This window comes from Equus asinus, chromosome 10 (genome assembly GCF_041296235.1).
Source record: "Equus asinus isolate D_3611 breed Donkey chromosome 10, EquAss-T2T_v2, whole genome shotgun sequence".
Classification (NCBI taxonomy): domain Eukaryota; kingdom Metazoa; phylum Chordata; class Mammalia; order Perissodactyla; family Equidae; genus Equus; species Equus asinus.
Window position 1 is genome coordinate 82551911 of NC_091799.1, and position 25163 is coordinate 82577073.

Below are 25163 nucleotides of genomic sequence, written 5' to 3' on the forward strand. Positions count from 1 at the left end.
CTTTCCATATGATCCATCAACTGTGCTCCTTGGTTCTTACCTATATGAGTTGAAAATTTATGTCTGCACACACCTGCACATGGATGTTTATAGCAGCTTTTTATAATTGCCAAAACTTGGAAGAAACCAAGATGTCCTTCAGTAGATGAATAGATAAACTATGGTACATCTAGACAATGGAATATTATTCAGTGCTAAAAAGAAATGAACTGTTAAACCATGAAAAGACACAGAAGAAACTTAAATGGATATTATTAAGTGAAGAAGCCAATCTGAAAAGACTACAGCTGTATAATATCGTAATCTGTATGATACTATGATGGTGGATACATGTCATTACATATTTGTCCAAACCCATAGAATGTACAACAGCAAGAGTGAACTATAATGTGAAGTGTGGACTTCGGATGAGTACAATTTGTCATGCAGTTTCATAGATTGTAATGAATCTACCACTCTGATGTGGCATTTTGATAGTGAGGGAGGTCGTGCCTATGTAGGGGTAGGGAGTATAGGGGAAATCTCTGTACCTTCTGCTCAATTTTTCTGTGAACCTAAAACTGCTCTAAAAAGAGTCTATTACGAAATACCAAGGACAATTGACAAAACATCTTTTATAGATTCTCTAGTATGTGGCAAGAGCCATGGCAGGCAGACATGGTAGGGGGAAAGGAAGGAATGGAGCCGGAGATGCAAAATGAAATAGATGGTTTATATCCTAAGTACTCATATTCTAGTTGGAAAGACCAGACCTGGTAAAAATAAACCAAATAGCTGCCCAGCTGCACCTCTCCTCCCAATCCCAACCAAGACCCTTCTCTGGATAAGTGACCTTTACCTGCAACCTACAACTTAGACTTTTATTCAATAACTTCTAAGACACAGAAATTACAACCAAGATCCTACACAATGGGCTGAAAATTCAAAAGACTGCAGGGGCCAGGCAGGCTACAGAAATGGGTAAAGCAGGGCAGAATGTAATACACTATAGTAGGGACTTGCAGAGATGGGTGAGGGTAGGGCAGAACCATAGTCAAACTGGAGCATGCTTTCTCTGCCTAAAAGGATTCAAATTCAGGGGCTGGTCCGGTGGCATAGCGAGTAAGTTCCACACACCAGAGTGTGCAGACTTCAGCAGCCCAGGGTTCCTGGGTTTGGATCCTGGGCATGGACCTACACACTGCTCATCAAGCCATACTGTGGCAGCGACCCACATATAAAATAGAGGAATGATTGGCAACAGATGTTAGCTCTGGGCCAATCTCCCTCACCAAAAATAAAAAGAAAAAAGAATTCAAATTCATATTAAAAGCCAAATCAAACTAAAACAAAACAAAGAGAATTTTTAAATAAAAGCTCATGCCTCATTGCACAGTTAATTACCAACTTATTTTCCCTAAATATGGGCTTTAAGTATCTCTCAGTACAAGGCATTTTGATAAAAAGATCCCTGCTAGAGAGTTTAGAAACAGTGAATTTAATACTTCACATATATTGTACAGAGTGCTTACAGAGGGTTTTTATGTACTTCCTCTGCTTCTTTATATCAACCAGAATGGACAATCACAATAATGCTAATAATAAAAGACTTTAAGAATTTGGAGGGAAAAAAAAGCTGATCCCTGCTGAGCAAAACAAGTCTTTGACAGATGTGATCTCTGTCCTCAACTACATTCCTTAAGGACTAGGCCACCAACCAGTTAAGCATTACATGTTGACTGAACATTTACTTGCTTGGGGGATAACTGGTGGAGTAGATAAAATATATAAAAACCAAGACATTAAATAACTTGCATGGAAAAAGTTGTTTCACAGCCAAGAGGAGCCTGAGGAGACATTATGATTGAATGTACTGTGATGTCCAGATGGGCTCCCAGAATGGAAAAGGACACTGGATAAAAACTAAGGGACTCTACATCATGTATGGACTTCAGTTAACAACAATATATCAACATTGGTTCATTAATTGTAACAAATATACCATATTAACTTAAGATGCTGTTTATACATGGAACTAAGCGCCGGCAATGTGGGAAATCTCTGTTCTGTCTTGGCAATTTTTCTGTAAATCTAAAACTGTTCTAAAAAAATTAGTTTTCTTTAAATGAGTTAAACCCAGGCCCTTGATTCCCAGGCCCCCTTGCTTTTCCCAAAGGCAGGAGTTTGCAATCTGTTTGTGCCCTGGAGGCCTCTGGCAGCCTGGAGGAGCGTGACTGCATAAAAGAGACAGGATTACAAAGGAAATAAATACTATTGAAATACACTTATCCAAATACTAGGTTGCTCAGGAAATGTACTGAAATACAGTTATCAAAATAGTAAAAAACGAACTTTGTGATATGGTAATATGTGTTGCTGTTAATGCATCAAATACAAGATCTAGCGACAGGTTGATTACCTGCTGTAATTTTGAAATGTGATAAGTATAAATGATAGTTCAAGGTGCCTGCACCTACTGAATATATGAAAATATTTTTTATTTCTATTGGTGCAAAGTCACAAGTACTAATACTACTGTGGTTCATTGACTATATTCATAATTTAAGGAAAAATTTAAATTTCAGTTTACATTGTGGGGAAAAAAAAGTTGTCCCATCTAAGTTTATAGGCCCCACATACCTCCACCATCTCCAGCATTCCGTGCACAGTCCAGGAGTTAGTGATCCCTGGGCTGAGAAAGTACTTGTGCTTGCAGCCTCTCTAAGGATAATAACAATCGAGGTTCTGGGAAATCAATGCTCATCTCAGTTTTGGATTTGCGTCTCCGTTGGGACACTTAAATCAATTTTTGGAAAAATGCGGTACTGCTGTGTCTCTCTCCTTTGCCCTGCACAGCCTCACCTGTGTCATCTTATTCTCCTCCCTGATCTGATGGTCTTGGTACTGGTATTTAAAAGTTAGAAATGAATCTGAATGTTTATCATTTTTTTGTTATTCACAGTGTGAATCTAAACTTTTCTCTAGTCTGTGTATATTTTCTTCCTGTTCTAACTCTCCAGGTAACAAGTTCCACATGCTTAACGAGGTGCTGTATATCGGAGCACTTTCTTTAACTTGTCCATAACCTCCGCACATAACGTTTTCTCTGAGGAAGAGTGAAAAACAGTCCATATTCAAATCAAGTTTGTAAAGAACTTGTTTTTATAAATACTGTTAACTTGTGGTCAGTTTACACCTTATCAGTCACGGATTCTTAAATATCCCTCTGGGATGTGGCTTTCTAAATTTCTCTCTGCTGTCCCATCCCCTTCACCAAGTTACTAGAAAGAGAAATCGCATGGTATCCAAGCTATACCACCCCAAAAATGCGTAGTACCCTGCCCAGAAATGCCTGGTGACTAGCAGCTTGGTAATGCCAAGCAAAATTTTATAGGCAAACACTTAGAAGTATTCCCCTGATGGCTTTCTTCATCTTTACACAAACTTACCTGTTGATGGTATCTGTCAGTGCCTCCTTCCCAGCAGAGCAGTGTTGGCCCCACAAATCGGAATTTCTGTCTGCTGAGAACGGAGCCTGGCAACCATTCAACCACAAGCAGTCTGAAAACACTTACCTGCCTAAACCGATCTTCCTTTTGACAGGCCGGCTTGGGTTGCCAAGCTTGGAGACGTCTCAAACGATGTGTTTTGTTTCTGAAAAACATAATTAATCTATGAGATTAAAGTCTGACAAGATGTCATCAAGCCATCTTTTCTTTTGTTTTATTATGAGCAACTTTGCATAAGCAATTTAATATCATAAGTCTGAAAAAGATTAAATGAATTCAAGGGAGCTGATTGACTTGATTTTGTTTAATTTCGACCAGATGCTTCCAACTAATTATTAATTTTTGGTCATCTTGTCATGTTAAAATACAGATATGTGGATTTACAAGAGCAAAGGCTGTTTGCTTTTATTTTCCTACTCAAGCAGAAATTTGCCTGGGCTTGCAGAATATCAGTGCACTTAGATAAACTTGCTGTTTAGCTGCTTTCATCCTGAAATATAAAAATAATATATATGCCTGAGTGGATTTTTTACTTTTCTGTGAGCCAGTGCTGGGGGCTTATAAAAGAATGCTGCATCAGTAAAATGAAGCTCTAGTTTTCCTGGGCAAGCTTCATGCCAGTGGCAAAAACATCCCGCTGCAACGCCTCCTCCTTCGTGGTTTCCGAGTCTATAGCCATACACGCAAAGCAAAGTGGAGAAATGAGGTCAGCCTGGATAATTTCGGCACCCACCCCAAGAAGAATCAACTTTTTCTCTTCTCCTAAAAGAAGAATGAGAGTGGGGATTTGCAGGGAACACAGACTGGCTGCGGAAAGAGCCAGAGGGTAATGCAGAAGCTAAGGGCTGGAGTCAGGCAGGCTTTGGGACAGACAAACTAAAGACAGCCGCTCCAGATTCCCCCTTATTCTGGAGGCTCTGGGGTGCCAGACCAACGTCAGGCTGCAATAGATATGAATGTTTGATGCTGATTTTCTTCTTCTTGTTTCTGAGAAGAAAAAAAAAACTGTTAACCATAAACCTTTTTTTCATTTGAACTCTTCTTTATGGCCTACAATTATCTTAGAGCTGTGAGTCCTTATCTTTTTGACCTAACCAATAATATTGTGTCGAGACCTCCATAGAGATGCCCACTTATAAATGTGCCAGGTTAAGGCTATTAAAAACATCGCTTCTCCTGTATCACTTACATTTCATTAAAAATAAAATGATATTTTAATGCTAAAAAATAAAGATAAGGAAGGGCATGATCTAAGAATAAAGAACAGTTGTTTTAGTAAGTTTTATGAAAAATTCATTAAGTACCCTTTTTTGGTTTGTTTTGGGTTTGTTCATTTGCTTTTTAATTTCACCACTGTCTAGTCTAAGTTTTAGGAATTATTGCTGTAGGGTATGATTTGGCTCAGACAAAATATCAGGAAATAGTGGGCAAGCCTGTAGCAGCCATAAGCATGTGCCTCTCTCAGGAGTGTGACTGAGAGAAGGCTGCAGGCAGGCCTACTTCCCACCGGCTGCCCCCAGCCCCCAGCTGCAGATTGCAGGAGTGATAAGGCAGGCACCTTCTGGCAAGATGCGGGACTCCTCTGAGGAGTGACTCTGGCTGAAGTACTCCCCTTGGGTTGGTAGAAGCTTTCTCAGAACTGAGCTGCACTCTGAGACTCTTCCTACCCATCCCTCCTCCCTTCCCTCTCTCCTTCACAGGGAGGAGCCACACCTGCAGAGCAATGTTGGTGTTCTCCACCCCTCCCCCAGCTCCTTCCCCTTTTTCTCTTGTGGGTTGAATCTCTTACAGGTTGAATTCTGTCTAGGTGACTGTTTCTCAGAGCACCTGAACTAAGACAAGGCCCTCTCCCATCCACTGCTTCATTCACTTGTGCCTCACACTGCCACTGGGAGAATTCAAGGGTGGGTGTAATGAACAAGAGACTTGGGCACCTATCATCTATGCCAAAGCTAGAACTGGCGGCCAGAAATTCCAGTTCCTAGACTAAATTTCCCATTGCATCACAAGATTTCTCCTGAAGGAATTCCTTCTCAATGCAGAGAATCCTGTGTGAGAAGAAATATCTAGGTTATGAGCACTCCAGTGATTTTTCCAAGGAGAATTTCCCAGCGGCTGTTCCATCTCTCCAGATGAGTGGTTTTCAGATGTCCTTAAGCCATTGACTCCTTTCCTCAAGTTAAATCCTTACTGAAGGTCAACAGGTAACAGCAGGAGGCAGGTCTGAGGCACAGTTGGGATGGCAGGTGAAGTGGCCAAATAGAGTTCTGATGTCAACTGCTGGGCCTTCTGCCTCCTCACGTGCATTCACTGCTGCTGAGATGCCCGTTCCAAGAACCCCTGAGCTCTACCAAGCCCCATAATGAAAGCCCTGCTTAGACCATTGATTTGCAAGTAGGGTTTCATGGAGAGGCTCTCTCGGTGTAGTCTCATGGGAGAAAGAAGGTCAAGCCAGGGGACTCTGGCTCGTAGGCCTCCTCAGAGGAGCCACTTTGCTTTTATCTGTGAGTCTATAATTCCTCATAAGATTTACTTTGAAGCAAGTGTTCTGTAGCCAACAAAAAAGTTCAAAAAGCCCCTGCTACAGGCCACTGTTACAGAAAGAATCGCTTATAAAGTGTGATCTTTTTTCCTTACAATCCCCAGCATTTGATTTATCTCAGTGTGGTCCTGCTGAACTGATAGGGAGTTCTGCAGCCAGCCAGATAAAGGAGCCCTCCTCTCCTCTGGGCCTGGTCCCTTAGTCACAGGACCAGGTCATTAGCTGCCCTGGTTTGGCAGTCAGAGCAATCTATCCTCAGGTACGCTCACCAAGTGCTCTTGCTGCACGTCCTGCCCTTCTGCTGTTGCCCTTCCTGGAAATGCGTTTCTCCCAGATGTCTACCTGTCTACCTCCCTCACTTCCCTCATGTCTGTCCAAATGTCACCTCAGACCCCCATGATGACACTATATAAAATAACAATGCCCCTCATCTCCAGCACCCCACCTAGCCCCGCCAACTTTTCCTCTCCACCTTACTCAGCTTTCCCCTTCTCCACAGTATCTATCCCATCTGACATATTGGATATTTACTTATCGACTCCCTCCCTTCACAAAAATGAAAATCCTACAAAGGCAAGGAGTTTCTCTTCAGAGCTACGTCCTCAGTGCTTAGAATAGTGCCTGACACAAAGAAAGCACTGGAACACTTGTTGAATGGTTAAATGAACAAATGAGTGGTACCATGGAGTTTTTCAAGCAAAAATGGTATATTCAGGATTGCATCTGTGTAACAGGAGAGAGGAGTTGGTTAGGGGAATCTGAGCTGCGAAAAAGAAGGGTAGTGGAAGGTCTTTGCCATGTCCAGTGAGGTAGCCTGCATGTCATCTTTTACTCCAGAGTTATGGCAACCATTTGTCCAGGACTTGGAGATCAGACCTGACTTCCAATATTCTATTGATTTCCCCTATAATTAATCTAATTCCTTCCAGATTCTATAACAGCAACATTGGATTTAAAAAATATGTAGTCACTATATCCATATGCATACATATTTGCGAATTCCAGGTCTACAAACACATACAGCAAAACTCTGATATACATATGTTTGTCTTTATATTTAAAAGACTCGAGACATCTTACATACTGAGTTTTTGTTTTTCTGGCCACAGTGAAGTCATTGTTGATTGTTAATCTGGTTGAGTCCCTCTGCCACTGAACTTCTGCAGGAAATCTACAGTGATGCTTCAACCCGTCATTCAAAGACAGGCGGCTTGCAAGCTGGAATATTCTACCAGAATATTATATTATTAATCCATTAACATTATTGACATATGAATATTATTAACATATTAATAATATTTATTAGTGTATTGTGTTGCTAATATATTCTGCCAGAAGCACACTAGGATTTAATCCAAGGCCATAGGAATCTGCACCTCCCACTTAAGAGAATCCAAGATAGACTGTTCTAGGTAGTAGCCCAAGGGACAAAAATCCTTGAGCAAACCAATCAAATTAAAAGGGGATTACCAAGACACACTTTGTAGACAATTCAGATAGCTTCTTCTGGTACTCTAAATCCCTCTTTCATAGCATTAGCTTTCTTTAGGAGTTAATACAATGGTGGAAATAAGGAAGAGTTCAGGAGAAGCAGCACAGGCCAAGGGAACCAAACTATCTGAATCTTGTTTTGACTCTCTCTTGGTTCTACATTGTCATTTTGCTTCTGCTAGATTGGCTTTCTCTAGGTTTCCTTTTTGTTTTTCCTCTTAAAAGAGGAAAATTTCATATTTCCTTCCCTTTAAGAAAAGGAGAGAAAGAAAATCTCTTTATGAGCAGAAACCCTGTCTTATGTGTCTTTGTCCAGAGTCTATACTCAATAAATGTTTGTTGAACTCAAGCTGTCCTCTCCCCTGTAAGAGGTGAAGGCATGCAGAATGCTTTTGTACTGGCAGGTTAGGCAGCTGAGGCAGGCCTTGATAGAGACTTGAAACCCTTCTTTGACTTCTTTATTGGAAGTAGGTTTCATTCTGTCTTAGATTTTTAGGAACAATAGAGTAGCAATGATCTGGTAGGAAGACAATTAACAATCGCCTTCAGATAACTCTCAGCTCTCTCTCTCTGTCTCTCTCCTGTTTACACTCTGCCTCTTTCTCCATATTTCATATTTCCAAAACTTCTTATCAAAAGCACAAAGACCCAGTGCTAGAATCTCATTATTGAAGAGCCCAAGGTCCTTCTGCTGTGTTTTGATGGAACTCATCCAAGTGTTTGTTTTTCACCAGGGGTTAGATATGAAATTGATCCCTTCAACATCTAAGGGAATCCAGGGAACTCAAACTCCATCTTCTTTGGGTGGTTTCATAGAATCCCCACATGCACACCTGCCTACCTGCATTTTTTCTAGTTTTATTTATTTACTTATTTATACTGTTGCTGAGACACCCTCCTCTAGCCTCTCCTCCCCTGGGCCCTGAGGCGGAAGGAGAGATTCAGATGTGTTACACTTTCTCTTCAGTCGGTCTTTTGGTTACTATAGGAACGATTTTCATCTCATTTTTTTAAAGTTAATTTTCTTTGTGATTCAGAAAGCTTCTGGATTCCATTAAAATCACCAGGCTAATTCTCTGGGTCACAGAATTTTAGAGCTAAAGTGGATTATAGAATTATCTAGCCCAACTCTTTTATGTTATATATTAATTCATTCAGGTTTTCAAGAAATACATATTCAGCATTTACTATGTGCCAGGCACTGTGGGCTAGTTACTAAGGTCACATTCTTTCAAGAAAAAGAAATACATGAGTACTAACCAGTGCAACTCAAGTACAAAAGAAGGGTCCCCATCTGCCTGGGGGGACCAGGGAGAGCTGACATAGAAAAGAGCACCTGGAAAGGTTCAGGTGCTTGATGCTGGTTGTGTGTTCCTCCTATTCTGTGTCAGGCTCTGCTCCAAGTGCCTTCGTCTAAGAACTCCTTCATGCCTTACACAACCCTGTGAAGTCGAAACTATTGTCATCCCTGCTTTAGAAGTGGGGAAACTGAGGTACAGAGGGGCTAAGTAACATGCCCAAGTAATGTATCATTAAATGACAGAGCCAAGAGTGCACCACCCAGCGTCCATCCTTTTAACCACTGTGCATCCTGACGCTTTGAGTTCACCAAATTCCCCGAACTCAACACCAGTAAGCCCAGATTGAATCAAGGTGTTCTGATTCCCAGGCCAGCATTAAATTCTAACTCCTGAGACCCCAGAGTAAGTGTCTGTTTTTTCTAGTTGTCTGTCAGAGGCCAACGACTCTCAAAGCAGCTTCTTAAAAGGTAAGACATCCCCTGGAATAGCAGCCTTGGGGGCCTTGTTTAGCAGTGTCAGGGCTGGGGTAGGGGAGTATGACAAACAAAGGCTGAACTTCCATTAAACAAAAATGTACTGTGAGCAAAAGCCTGGTGTGTTTGGGTGAATAGTGAATTTCTACCACAGGCAAGGTATAATAATAATCAGGTTTGCAAAATCCTTAGCCAGACTCCACTGGCCTCTCTCAGATAGAAATGCACAGACAGATAAAAGACTGCGTTGTTCAGGTTTTATTTTAATCTTTGCCTTCCTGCCTGTGGTCTTAGAGGCCTTAGTATTGAAAGCAAATGATATTTCTACCTCCTCGTTCCCAGGGCCAAAATTTGCATTTTAATTTTGGAACACTTAGGGAAAAATCAAATGAAATGCTTTATTTACTTTTTTGAGACTTTTTTTCTTCTTTCCAGGAATAAAGCCTATTGCTTACTGAGTTGTAGACTAAATACTTTAAGTCCTAAGGCAGCACTGGTTACTGGAGCCATAGAAAATGTGTTTGTGCTTTGCCCTGGAGGAAGGAACACGGCTTCAAGGGGCTCCAGTGTGGAACGGATCATATCAGAGCACAGGACTTAGTTTACCTTGAACTGAACTTCAAATCAGGAAGTTTATACATAAAGAAGCAGAAATACACTTTAGTAAAGATGTGCTGAGAGCCCTACTTTGGTAAGGAAAGTTACTGATGTGCATTTTTGTCATCTTCTTAGCAATTTTCTAAACTATGAAAATGAGGACTACATAACTACTAGCACGTAATTCTTAGAGTTGTTTACCCAACTTAACTTCCACTCACCTAGGTAAGAAGGCCATATGGTTTATCATCCAAGCTGGACACTTAGAAAGTGTCGATGAAAATAATCCATAACCAATCTATAAAAGAAAATTTGGGTGAGTTTATTCTGAGCTTAAATCTTAGGATTATAACCCGGGAGAGTCTTTCCACAAAGGAACAGAGCACTCCAAAGAAGTGGGGTACACAGTGTGGTTATATACCCTCAAAGAGTATGTTTCACATATGATTGAAATGTCCCTTTTATGATAGTCACGAGGCTGCTCTGTCAGCACAGCGATTGATGGAAACGGCAGAAAGGTCTGCCGTCTTAGTGAACGCCACGGGGGTGACAGGTGTGTTGCCTCGGGCTGGGCGGTCACAGATGAGCGCTGCAATCGGTTCCCAGCCTAAAGAAAGATGCTTAATCTTTAAGGAGATGCCAACGTTGGGAGGGGGAGAGAAGTTGTACCTTTATCTCAAAGGCCTTTTGCTCTTGCCATAGGGAATCTCTAAAGCAGATATACAGTGCATGCTCAACAGCCTCGGTCAGGCCCTTTTGGAAAGACAAAGTCAGGCCAAATTAGGTTTACACAAAATGGCTTCCTCATATACTCCAATATATCCTATTACTTGCCATTTTTATTTGTCAAAAGCATGAGCGCTATTATTAATTATATTGGGACAAGGTATAAGCCAGGACTGAACCAGCAAACTAGCATGAAAGATGAGCTTAATCATGGACAAAATTCCCTTTTCCAGCAAAGAAACTGAAGCAGCATTGTGTCTGCAGCCAGAGCATGATGGCAAGTGCAGAGCCAAATGAACAAAGGCTCAGGAAGAGGAGGTTTTCCACTTGGGACTACTTTGAATGCAGAAATTTAGAGCTGGAAAGGAGAGTGCAATTATCTAGTTCATCCAGATGAGGAAGTAAAAAGGAATTAGGGACACATGTAGGCTCCATACAAAATAGAGACAGAATCCAGGTTTCCTGTCTCAGCTACATCAAGCTGTCTCTTGGGCAGTTTCTGAGGCTCAACTGTCAGCTGAGTGGCTAAGGACCGACCCAATGGGCAGAATGTTATGGGTCAGTCATTTCCTTCCTAGCATCAGTGCTCCTGCCCACCCTCCTGTGAAATGCCCTCTGCATTTTCTACCAGCTCTGACAATAAGAACACCTTTAGCTCTCCTTGTTGAAGAACTGGTAGATAATAACACTAGAGGATAATAGCACCAATCATCTGAGCGATGCACTTGGAATGGAGCAGGCCTGTTCTCATTAATTAGCAATTCATTAATCATTTATCCAGAAAACCTCTTACCACTCATCATCACCTAGCAGAAAACAGAAGTCTAAGAATAATGACACATAGAACAGGTCAGTTTTGATGGGACACGGAAATGTCTCTAGGGCGTATGATACTGTAAATAAAAGCAGGTAATAGAGGACGTTCAACAGAGTGCCTGAGATAACAAGGGTAGGCTATATGAAGGCTCTGAATGTTAGGGCGAGGATGGCTGACAGGACTGAGAAGGACATGAGAAGGGAAGAGAAAGGTTCAGAAGACAAATTTTTCATGCTGTCTAACCTAGCAAAGAGATATGTTAAGGCTTCTTAAAAGTTAATTAGAAACATGAGCTCGCACATGGAGCGGGTGTGGGGTGCCCAGAGCAATCAAGAGTGTTTTCTCTGCCTTTGATTGATGGGCAAGAACTTAGGCATCAAAGACCAGGAGTTAATTATCCCCTTGAAGGCAGGTTCCACTGCGTGTCTCTCTCTAGCTCTTTAGTATTTCCCCGCAAGTCAAGGTGAGTTGGCAGGAAGAAGGAGATGAATTAATTCCAAATATAGAATTAATTTTTTTCCTATCACTCATGATTAGCACATTGTTTTATACAACGAGTGCAGGAGAATTGGAATGCATGCCTCTTGCAAATCTAAGAGGAGAAAATAATGAAGTCCTGTCATTGTTTAGAATGAAAGAGCAATTCTTTCTGGAGTGTCAGTTTATCGGTGGCAGTATCTTTGCTGCATGAAACCAATGTTTAGATGAAGATGGAAAAATTGAATCAGTCATTCAGAATTTTAGTCACACTATAATCTGTATCCATTATTGCCTATTGCGTATTTGGGAGTTTATGGATGAATATTTCAGTTTTCACTGAAGGTTGAATGCTGTGGAAGATCGATAGCTCTGCAATGAGATCATAAAATATTTCTCAAGTCTTTTATATTGAATCTTCCAGAGTACCACTTCAGAAGTTCCCTTTTATTGGACAGGATGCAGTAAGTATGCATTAAGTATTAGTCTATTGCACCTGGTCTAAACTAGGATATGCATTTTGCATACATGCCTTTGGGAACCAGAAGCACTAGTACAGTGCTTTTCAAACTTTTTCGACTGCAACCCACATAAGAAATACACTTTACCTCCTGATCCAGTATATACACACGTACACAAGTGAATCAAATGTTTCACAAAATGATGCCTTTACTATATAAGACACACTCTGATATTTTCTAATTTTTAGTGCTGGTCTTGTCTATAAAATTGACCTCTTTACCTAGTACGTAATGACCCACTGTTTGAAACACAATGTTCTAGGAGGCTGTGAATCAGATACCTGAGATAAGTTTTGTGTTTTAATACTGATTTTCCATGAGACACTCTGCAAGCACTTTTTTGCACCTAGTTACCTGTGCTGCAAAATAGGAAAGCAGGGGCACTATATAAACAATGTCAAAACAAAGGCTTAGTCAATCTATTGCATGAAAGAAGGCAACTCAATTATTTTAAAAGTGGAGAATTGGTTTCCGCCTGAATGGACTGTTCAGATCTGTCAAAATGGTCAATGCTATAAACTTTTGTCTCCTATCTGCTCTGGAATTAATAAAATGACTGAGAAACACTCCAAATGGTTAAAAAAAAGAGATGTAAGAAATGAGGCTCAAATTAATTTCACATATGTGATTATTGTTGCTACAGTTTTAAAGTACAATCCTCCATCACTGGAAAAAGTCACCATTTCTTTGACTTTTCTTCAAAAGTAAAATACATTCAATCAATAGAATTCCATTTGATGGCCTTGTTTCATACTTGAATTTGGGTTGTCTGTGGTAACGTCATTAATAAAAAACAAGGGATCTGGTTATTCATGGGTAGATTTTGGTACCTTTCTAAGAAATTGGATTAAATTAAAATATCTACTATCTGAGTTTTCAGTGTAAAATACAGCACACATTCAATAATGGCCCACCCAATAAAATATATCTGTTGAGCCACTGTTCTTCAGAAGGCTAAGCACATGGACCTACACACTTATTCCCTCACATTTTTCTTGAGGACTTACTATTTGATAGGCACTAGAGTAGGCACTGTTAGAGCTGAATTAAGGCCTTTCTAGGCCCTAAGCACTGATAACCTTACTTCACATCCCTCTCCCCATGGTGCACACGCCAAAGATAATTTTAAATAAAAAACAATATTAAAATGTAAAATGTGTAAAGACATTATCAGAATTCTTTTTCCCATACCCCCATCATAACTACTTTGATAGTTTTTGAAAACCTCAATTTTTTTCAGGATCTTTTTCTTCTCATTTTTTGGTGCTTGTGTTTTTCTTGTTCCCTACATATGTCTAGTCTGCCTATTGCACATCCAGCCTGGACATTGTAACTTCAGAGATAAAAGACCTTCTCTCTGTCTTCAGTGACGGCATAGTCCAGTGAAAAAGAAAACACTTATAATGCAAGAGGTCTTAAATCATCATCCACCTGCACAGAAAGCCTGACTAGTGTACCTTTCTGTGAAAGCCTTTCACCATTAACTGTGATGATAGCAGTAGATTATTCATAAGTGCCCTTCATCAGGTTGAAGGAGTTTTCTTTTTATTGCAGTAGGAATGCTAAGACTTTTTATTAGGAATAGATGTGGGGTGTTATCTAATTCTTTTTCTGCATCTACTGAGATGGTCATATGGTCTCTTAATATGATGAATTATAGAGATTGATTTTCAAGCATTAAATAAACCTTGCACTCTGAGGATAAACCCCATTTGGTTGTGAGACATTATCCTTTTACTACATTATTGGATTGGATTTGCTAGGTTGGTTAACAATTTTTGCATCTATGTTCATGAGGGATAGTGGTCTGCAGTTTTCTTGTAATGTCTTTGGCTTTGCCATAAAGACAATAATGGCTTCATGGAATGAGTTGGGAAGTGTTCCCTCCTCTTTAATTTTCTGGAAGAGAATTGGTATCGCATAGTATTCATTAAATGTTTGGTAGAATTCTCCAATAACACCATCTGGACCTGAAGTTTTCTTTGTGGGAAAGCTTGAAAATTCAATTTATTTAATAGACAGGCCTAATAAGATTCTCTATTTCTTCTTGAGAACCTTAGTAGTTCATGTCTTTAAAAGAATATTTTTCATCTCGTCTAAGTTGTCATATTATTGGCATAGAGTTATCCATAATAATCCCTCATTATCATTGTAATATTTGTAGGACCTGAAGTGATGTTATCTCCCTCATCCTTAATATTGGTAATTTGTCTTTTTTCTTTTTTACTCTGACCAGTCTGGGTAGAGGTTTATCATTTTTATGACTCTTCACGAAAAATAAGCTGTGGGTTTCATTTATTTTTCAGTTTCATTGATTTCTATGCTTCTGTGTATGATTTCCTTTCTTCTGCGTACTTTGAATTTAATTTGCTTTTCTTTTTCCAGTTTCTTAAGGTGAGAGTAGAGGTCATTGCCTCTGAGACGCTTCTTCCCTTCTAGTACAGGCATTTTAGCACTATAAACTTTCCTTACGCTCTCCTTTACCTCCAGAAATTTTGATATGTCATATTTTCATTTTTATTCAGCTGAAAATAACTCTCTAATTTCACTTTTGATTTATTCTTTGACTCGTGGGTTATTTAGAAGGATGTTAGTTTCCTTATAACTAAATTCTCTAATTCCATTTTCATTTTCATTTGCCTAATTGCATTAGGGAATTTTCAGATATCTTTCTATTATTGATATTTAATTCCATTTTATTCAAAGAACACGATTTCTTTGCAGGACTTGAATCCTTTTAAATTTTTTGAGACTTTTTTTTATGTCCCAGAATGTGGTTTTCTTGGCAATGTTCTGGATTTAATCGAAAAGAATGTTTATTCTTTTGGTTTTGAGTGGAATGTTGCACAAACACCAATTAGATCATGTGGCTTGGCATTAAGTTTTCTATATCCTTACTAATTCCTGTCTACTTGGTCTGTTATTGAGGGGGAGTACTGAAATCTTGACTATACTTGTGGATTTACCTATTTCTCCTTGAGTTCTATCAGTTTTTGCTTCATGTATTTTGACACTGTTATTAGACGTAGAGATGTTTAAAATTGTGTCCTCTTGATGAACTGATCACTTTTAACAGGTTTATTGAGATATAATTAACATACCATACAGTTCACACTCTTACATTGTACAATTCAGTGGCTTTTAGTATATTCACTGAGTTTTGCAACCATTCCTACTATCTAATTTCAGAACATTTTCATCACCCCAAAAAGATACCACATTCCCATTATGAATAACTTCCCATTCTCTCCTCCTCCTCCGCCAAGTCCCTGGCAACCACTATTCTACTTTCTGTCTCTATTGATTTGTTATTTTGAACACTTCATATAAATGAATCACATAGTATGTGGTCTTTTGTCACTGGCTTCTTTCACTTAGCTTGAAGCTTTTAATGTTTATCCATGTTTTAGAATGTATCAGGACTTAATGTCTTTATATTGCAAATAATATTCCATCATTATGGATAGACTACATTTTGCTTATCCATCTATCAGTTAATGAACATTTGAGTTGTTTCTATGTTTTGCCTATTATTAATAATGCTGCTATAAACATTCATGTACAAGTTTTTAGGTGGATATATGTTTTCATTTCTCTTGGGTATACACATAAGAGTGAAATTTCCAGTTAACATTTTGAGGAACTTCCACATGTTTTCCAAAGTAGCTGCACCATTTTACAACAACCAGTGATGTATGAAGATTCCATTTTTTATACATCCTCATCAAGACTTGTCATTGGCTCTTAAAAACTTTAGTTATCCTAGTGAAGGTGAAAAGTCATCTCATTGTAGTTTTGATTTGTATTTCCGTGATTACTAATGATGTTGAGCATCTTTTCATGTGCATATTCATTATTTGTACATCTTTTTAGGAGAAATCTCTATTCAAATCCATTCTTTTTTTTATTGCAGTAACACTGGTTTATAACCTTATATAAATTTCAGGTGTACGTCATTACGTTTTGATTTCTGTGTAGATTCCATCGTGTTCCCCACCCACAGACTCATCACAGTCCATCACACACACACGTGTCTAATTACCCTTTCACCCTCCTCCCTCTCCCCGTCCCCCTGCTGACCGCCAATCCAATCTCTGTCTCTATGTGATTGTTTGTTTTTGTTTTTATCTTCTACTTATGAGTGAGATCATATGGTATTTGACTTTCTCCCTCTGAGTTATTTCGCTTAGCATATTACCCTCAAGGTCAATCCAAGTTGTTGCAAATGGCCAGATTTCATCTTTTCTTATGGGTGAGCAGCATTCCATTGTGTTTATATACCACATCTTTTTTATCCATTCGTCCCTTGATGGGCACCTGTGTTGCTTCCGAGTCTTGGCTGTTGTGAATGCTGCAATGAACATAGGAGTGCGTGTACATTTATGCATTCGTGTTTTCATGATCTTTGGATAAATACCCAGCAGTGGAATAGCTGGATCATATGGTAGATCTATTCTTAATTTTTTGAAGAATCTCCCTACTGTTTTCCATCGTGGCTGCACCAGTTTGCACTCCCACCAGCAGTGTACAAGGGTTCCCTTCTCCCCACATCCTCTCCAACACTTATTTCCTGTCCTGTTAATTATAGCCATTCTGATGGGAGTGAGGTGATATCTCATTGTAGTTTTGATTTGCATTTCCCTGATAGTTAGTAATGTTGAACATCTTTTTATGTGCTTCTTGGCCATCTGTATATCTTCTTTAGAGAAATGTCTGTTCAGATCTTTTGCCCATTTTTTAATTGGGTTGTTAGTTTTTTTATTGTTGAGATGTATGAGTCCTTTGTATGTTTTAGATATTAACCCCTTATCAGATATATGGTTTACAAATATCTTATCCCAATCATTAAGTTGTCTTTTCATTTTGTTGATGGTTTCCTTTCCTGCACAAAAGCTTTTTAGTTTGATGTAGTCCTATTTGTTTATTTTTTCTATTGTTTCCCTTGGCTGGTCAGACATGGTACTTGAAAATATGCTGCCAAGACCAATGTTGAAGAGCATACTGCCCATATTTTCTTCTAGAAATTTCATGGTTTCAAGTCTTACATTCAAGTCTTTAATCTGTTTTGAGTGTGATGTAAGATAATGGTCTACTTTCATTCTTTTGCATGTGGCTGTCCAGTTTTCCCAACACATTTATTGAAGAGACTTTCCTTTCTCCATTGTATGTTCTTGGCTCCCTTGTCGAAAATTAGCTGCCCACAGATGTGTGGGTTAATTTCTGGGCTCTCAATTCTATTCCATTGAACTGTCTGTTCTTGTGCCAATACCACGTTTTTTGGTTAACATATTCAAATCTTTTCTTAATTGGGTTATTGGTCTTCTTATTGCTGAGATGTGAGAGTGCTTTGTTTATTATGCATACAAGTTCCTTAACAGATATATGTTTTGCAATATTTCTTCTCATTCTATGGGTTGTCTTTTCACTTTCTCAGTGGTGTCCTTTGAAACACAAAAGATTATAATTTTGATGAAGCTCAATTTCAATACTTTCTCTTTTGTCTCTTGTGCTTTTAGTGTTATACCTAAGAAACCCTTGCCTATTCAAAGGCCAAAAATATTTACTCCAATGTTTTCTTCTAAGAGTGTTATAGTTTTAGCTATTACATTTAGGTCTATTACCCATTTTGTGTTAATTTTTGTGTATGGTATCAGGAAGGCTTCCAATTCATTCTTGTACGTGTGAATATCCAGTTGTCCCAGCACCATTTCTTGAAAAGCTATTTTTCCCCACTGACTATTCTTGGCAATACGTCTATCCTTATGCCAGGACCACACTGTCTTTGTTACTATAGATTTGCATTAAGTTTAAAAATTGGGAACTGTGAGTCCTCCAACGTTTTTTTCTTCTTTAAAATTGTTTGGCTATTGTAGAACTCTTGAATTGCTATATGAATTTTAGGATCATCTTGACAATTTCTGAACAAAAAAAAGAAGCTGGGATTTTGATAGGCATTGCATTCAATATGTGAACATGCAGCCCAATTTTGGAAATATTGCCATCTTAACACAATTATGTTCTCCAATCCATGAATATGGGATTTCTCTTCCTTTACTTAGATTTTCTTTACTTTCAACAATATTTTGTATTTTTCAATGTACAACTCTTGTATTTCTTTGTTGAATTTATTCCCTAATTATTTTTTAATACTACGATAAATGAAATAGCTTCATAATTTCATTTTAAGTTGCTCATTGTTAGTGTATAGAAATACAATTGATTTTTGTGTATTTTGTGTATTGATTTTGTACTCTGCAACCTAGTTAAACTTGTTACTTTTAGAATTTTTTTGTATATTGTTTAGGGTTTTTGATGTGCAAGATTATGTCACCTGCATACAGAGATAGTTTTACATCTTTTCCAATGTGGATTTTTATCTCCTTTTCTGGACCAGTTTCCGTGGCTAGAACTTCCAATGCAATGTTGAATAGAAGTGTCAAGAGTAAAAATCCTTATCTTTTTTCCGTCTCAGAGGAGACCATTCAGACTTTCACCAGTAAGTATGACGTTAACTGCAGGTTTTTGCTAGGTGTCCTTTATCAGGCTGAAGAAGTTCCCTTCTATTCCTAGTTTGATAAATGCTTTGTAATAAGAGGGAGCTGGATTTTGTTTCTGCATCTATTGGGATGTTCATGTGGTTTTTGTACTTTATTCTATCAACATGGCATATTACATTGATTGATTTTCAGATGTTAAGCCAATGTTGCATTCTTGGGCTAAATCCCACTGAGTTGTGGTAGATAATTCTTTTTATATGTTATTGGACCTGACCGGCTAGTGTTTTGTTGAGGACTTTTGTGTCTATTGCCATAAGGGGTATTGATCTGTAGGTGTCTTTACTTGTGATGTCTTTGTCTAGTTTCAATATTAGGGAATACTGGCATCTTATTTTTGGGGAAAAGTTTGTGAAAGATTCATAGCAAATGAATCTTCTTTAAGTGTTTGTCAGAACTCACCAGTGAAGCCATCTGGGCCTGGATTTTCTTTGCGGAAAGTTTTAAAGAACTCCTTCAATCTTCCTTGTTATAAGTCTATTCAGACTTTCTTGTTTTTTCTTGAGTCAGTTTCTGTGGCTTCTGTCTTTTTAAGAATTTGTTCTTCTCATCTTGGTTATCTAACTTGTTGGCAAAGAGTTATTCACAGCATTCTCTTCTATGTGTCTTTGTCTCTGTAAGGTCAGTAGTGTTGTCCTTTCTCTTATTCATGATTTTAGTAAAAGTCTCATTTTTTCTTGGCAAGTCTAGTTGCAGATTTGTCTGTTTTGTTGGTTAACAAGAACGAACTTTTAGTTTCACTGATTTTTCTCTATTGCTTTTCTATTCTGTACTTTATTTTTCCTCTAAGCTTTTTTATTTCCTTCCTTCTGTTTGGTTTATTTATTTTTCAAGTTTCTTAGGGTAGAAGGCTAAGTTATTTGGGTTTATTTTTTTTAATGCAATTTACGGTTACAAATTTCCTTCTGAGTACTGCTTTAGCCTCATACCATATGTTTTGTGACGTTATGCTTTTGTTTTTGTTCATCTCAAACTATTTTCTAATTTCCCACGTGATTTCTTCTTTGACACATTTATTATCTAGTAGTCTGTTTGATTTCTACATATTTGTGAGTTTCCCAAATTTCTTTGTTATTAATTTCTAACTTAATTTCAAGTGTCCAGAGAACATATTTTGTATGATTTGAGTCCTTTTAAATTTGCTGGCGCTTGTTTTAGGTCCTAACATATGGTCTATTCTGGCAAATGTTCCATATATATTTGAGGAAAATCTATATTCTTTTGTCATTGTGTAGAATGTTCTATAGATCCAGTTGGATTATATTGTTTTTCAAGTCTTCTGTGTTCTGGTTGATCTTCTGGCTGGATGTTCTATCTATTTTTGGAAGTGGGATGTTAACGTCTGCAACTATTTTGTTGAATTGTCTATTTCTTCCTTGAATTCTTTCAGTTTTTGCTTCATCTATTTTGTGGCTCTATTGATAGCTGAATATATATTTATAATTGTTATGTCTTCATGATGTATTGACCCTTTTATCATTATTAAATATCCTTCTTTGCCTCTAGGAACTATTTTAGTCTTAAAGTCTATTTTGCTGATATTAGGTTAGGTACTCCAGCTCTCCTTTGGTTATGGTTTGCGTGGTATATCTTTACCCATCCTTTTACTTTCAACCTATTTGTGACTTTGAATCCAAACATGTAGCTCTTGTAATATCTACATAGTTGAATATGGCTTTATATTCATTCTACCAATTTTTGCCTTTTGATTGAAGTGTATAGCCCATTTACATTTAACTTAATAACTGATAAGGTAGTTTTAAATCTGCCATTTTGCTATTGTTTCTTATGCCTTTTTTGTTCTTCAGTCCCTCTATTATTGCCTTCTTTTGTGTCAAGTATATATTTTCTAGTGTACCATTTTAATTCCCACTTTGTTTCTTTTACTATAGTGTTGAGTTATTTTATTAGTGGTTCCCTAGGAGATTAAAATTAACACCTTAACTTAAAGTAATCTAATTCCAATTAATACCAACTTAATTTAAATAATATATAAAAACTTTGCTCCAATAGATCTCTGGCATCTCCCCTCTTCTCTGTGCTGTTTTTGTCAATCAAATGAAATCTTATACATTATAAGCCCATCATAGAGTTTTTTAACTATTGCTTTATGCAGTTGTATTTTTAAATCAGATAGAGAAGAAAAGAATTACAAACAAAAGTATATTTATAGTGTTTTTATATTTACCTGTGTAGTTACCATTATTTATGCTTTTTATTTTTTATGTGCGTTTGACTCATTGTCTAGTGTTCTTTTATTTAAGACTGACAGACTCTAGTTTTTATATTAGGGCAGGTCTTCTGGTGACGAATTCTATCAGTTTTTATTTGTCTGGAAATGTCTTAATTTCTCCTTCATTTTTGAAGGATAGTTTTGCTGGATATAGAATTCTCTGTTGACTGCCTTTTTCGTTTATCACTTTCAATATGTTGTCCTACTACCTTCTGGACTGTATGATGTCTAGTGAGAAATCAACTATTAATCTTACTGAAGACTCCTCAAATGTGATGAGTTGTTTTCTTCTTGCTGCTTTTAAGATTTCTCTTTGTCTTTGTCTTTTGACAGTTTTACTCTAACGTACCTACATGTACATTTTGTTGAGTTTATGCTACTTGAAGTTAATTGAGTTTCTTGAATGTATAAATTAATTGGGTTTTTTAAATCACATTTAGGAAGTTTGGGGCCACTATTTCTTCAAGTAGTCTTTATATACTTCCTCTCTCTCTTCTCTTTCAAAGACTCCATGTTAGTATGCTAGATGGTGTCCCACAGGTATCTAAGGCTTGTTTTTAAGGTTTATTATATGACACTATAACAGTGTTTATTCTAGAGTTAGCCCTGCCCCATTACTGATTCAATAATCTTCTGAGTACTTTATCTATTGCTCTCTGAATTATAAGACTTTGCACTCTACTGGGGGTTTGGACATTAACTATTTCCAGTGTGAGATATAGGAATTGCTCCTTCTGCTCATTTCAGATAGTCCTTTTCCTCAGCTCTGCCTAGTTTTCTCAAATACATATGCTGATTAGTATTCTGCTGAAGAACTGAATGGGACCTTCTGCAGAGATTCAGAGCTCCTTCTCTCCCTGTGCAACTTGTCAATCTATGGCACTCTGTCCTGTGAATTACAACTGCCTTGGTCTCCCCAGACTCCAAGCTCTGTCTCCTCAACTCAGATGATCACTGGGCTCTGCTCAGGTTCTCATTTTCTGTTCTGTGATCTGGAAACTCTCCAGGCAGTAATCTGGGACAATAGTAGAGCTTACCTCATTTATTTTCCTTCTCTCAGAGATCACTGGCCAATGTCTGAAAACTATTGTTTCATATATTTTGTCCATTTTTTAGTTTCTTCAGTGGGGAAGAAAAGACAAGTACCTGTTACTCCAACTTTGCAGTAAGTTGAAGTTCTATTCCACTGAGTTTGAGTCACTTTCAGGGGAAATAATTGACAAAATCTGGTGACTAAGTGAATATAAGCACGAAGACAATATTTTAGTCTCAAATAACTCCCTGAGTATAGCATTTATAACCAAGTACTTTACAGTATCTTGTTTATTAGTATTAACAACTTGCATTTGGTTAGCACTTTTTGCTGATTATCCCCATACTGTTATCCCTGTTATGGACTAAATGTTTGTGAGCCCCCAAAATTCATATGTCAAAACCCTAATCCCCAGATAGGGCCTTTGGGAGGTAATTAGGTCATAATGGTGAGTCTTCATGATGGGATTAGTGTCCTTATAAGAAGAGACATGAGAGAGTTTGCTTGTTCTCTCTCTCCACCATGCAAGGATACAAAGAGAAGATGGTCAACTGTGAACCAGAAGAACCCTCACCAAGAGCTCAACCATGATTGAGTTGGACTGACCTTGGACTTGTAGCCTCCAGAATTGTGAGAAATAAAGTTCTGTTATTTAAGCCACCCAGTCTATGGCATCTTGTTATACCAACCTGAAATGAATAAGACAGTCTACTTCCACACTAGTGGAAGGGAGAGCTGGTGTGGTTAATTAGTATAACATCCTTACTATTAGCCAGCCAAGTACCAACATGGAGTCCAAAAAACTATATATACAAAATAGAACTTTGCTTCAGAATTCTAACCCATGAAAGGCCCACAGAAAGGTGGGGGTTTAAGTGGCTCCTCTTTCTTATTTAATTTTCAACTCCACCATGCCCCCTACCAACAGCTGTCAATGGTCTTGCTCCTTTAGTCTCTACTCTCAAAGCCTACCTTCTTCCATGTTTTTGCCCTTTTCCTAATCATTAGAGGATTTTTAAGAAAAGTCCTTCTTCAGACCCTCTTTTTTCTTTAATACCTCTGCTACTGTCCCAACCTTTGCTATGGATTAAATGTGATTCTTCAATAAACAAAGTTGGTATTGCCTTTTACCCCACAGAAAAGTGGGTATACACCTTTCCCCAGAAAAAGGGTGGAAAATAATGGGGTATGTGTGGTGGTATTGGAGAAGGAGGAAAGCCAACTCTGCCACACCCTTTTCATAAAGTGCCATAGAGAAGCAAGTTGCACAAAGAGAGAGGGACTCTGAATATCTACAGAAGGTCCCAGGCAAGTCTTCAGCAGAATATTGATCAGCACATGTGTATGGAAAAACTACACAAAGCCAAGAAAAGGACTAGCTGAAAATGAGCAGTGGGAACAATCCCCAGAAAACCCCCAGAAATTAGGTCAAGGGAAATAAAATATAAAGTCTACAGGTCATATTTGATACGATCAGGACTGGATCTAGTTCTCTTGGCTCTAACATCCACTTCTAGTTATCTTTCCGTTACAATATGGTTTGGGAAATTTTTCTCCTAAGGAATGTAAATGATTTTTACACATGCCTTCCATTCCCAACCTGTACAATGCTAGTCCGCGGTGAGAAGAAAATATTCAAATGCCTGGTTTGTTTTTATTAATCTTAACTCTCTATGTTTAAAAATAAACATCTCAGCTCTGCCATTGGTATCTGTTTCTTTTATGGCCCAGTGGGCATCGCCCAGTGGGGTTGCTTTTGAGACGATAGGACATACTCTGAATTTTCCAAGGACTCACATGTTTAACATATGGAATTATTTTGAGGACATCTTACCACCTCTTCTTCTCTTAGAACAAACAGTTCTAAATTATCTGTCACTCTGCAAAATCTCATGAACTTCAACAAATGCAAACACATTCAATTTATGGAACAACTCTATTCCAATATTTTCTTTTTGCATTTTTTCCTCACAGAGACTTTTTCCCCTGACAGTTTCCAAGATGTGAGGGACTCTTAGTTCCTTGCTCAAAAAACAAACAAAACAAAATCACTTTTTACAAGTAATAATCTTTAGTTCAGCAGCCGACCTCTGGGGCTCTGGTTAATTTATTTTTAAAATGGTTTAAATAACAAATGACTACAAGCATGTGCAAATTTCCTAAGCCTGGATGGAGCTCTTTTTTTTTTTTTCAATTTTAAAAGTTGGGATATTTTATTTTACTCTTTTTCCCTAGCCTGCAGAATACCATTCTCTGTCTTTTCCCTGGATGTGGCTATGTTTTATTTCTCTGATAGCACAATTTATTCAAGAATAGGTCATAGCAAGAATCTGCTTGGTCTTTCCTTAAAACCCTGCTAAAAAGACTAGATTCAAGAGAATCCACTCAGCAAATTTATTGCAGCAGTCCAAATCAGATGGAAATAAAAACAACAATTATCCTTTAGGTTGTTCTAAGAAGTAATCAAGAAGAAAGTTTTAAAGAGCACTTTGTAAGTACTATTCCAAAGTCTAAAATACTCTTTATTGCACTTTAGATATATTTAGATATGCCTTATTCCTACTCATTAAACCTTGCACCATCCCGAAAATGCCTCCATTCCACTGTAAGCTCTTAAGAGTACTGGGATTTTTTTTCTGCTTATCTTTGTATTTCTGCAGCAGAAAAGTGTTAGGAAGGATTCAATAGAGGCTTTTGAGTTGAGTTAATGAGACAGAACTCACTGTATGGACTAATGGATCTCCTTTTGTTAAAAAGAGAATCCTTGAAGAGGATTGGGAAATTTTTTATGTTTATCTTGGAGAAGAGAGATGTTTCTTGGACTGTGCCTGACTCTTCTCATATGTAACAGAAACTCTGTGAAGTATAACTTCAGAGTCATCCCTGCTCCCGAAAAATATCCTTCACTGA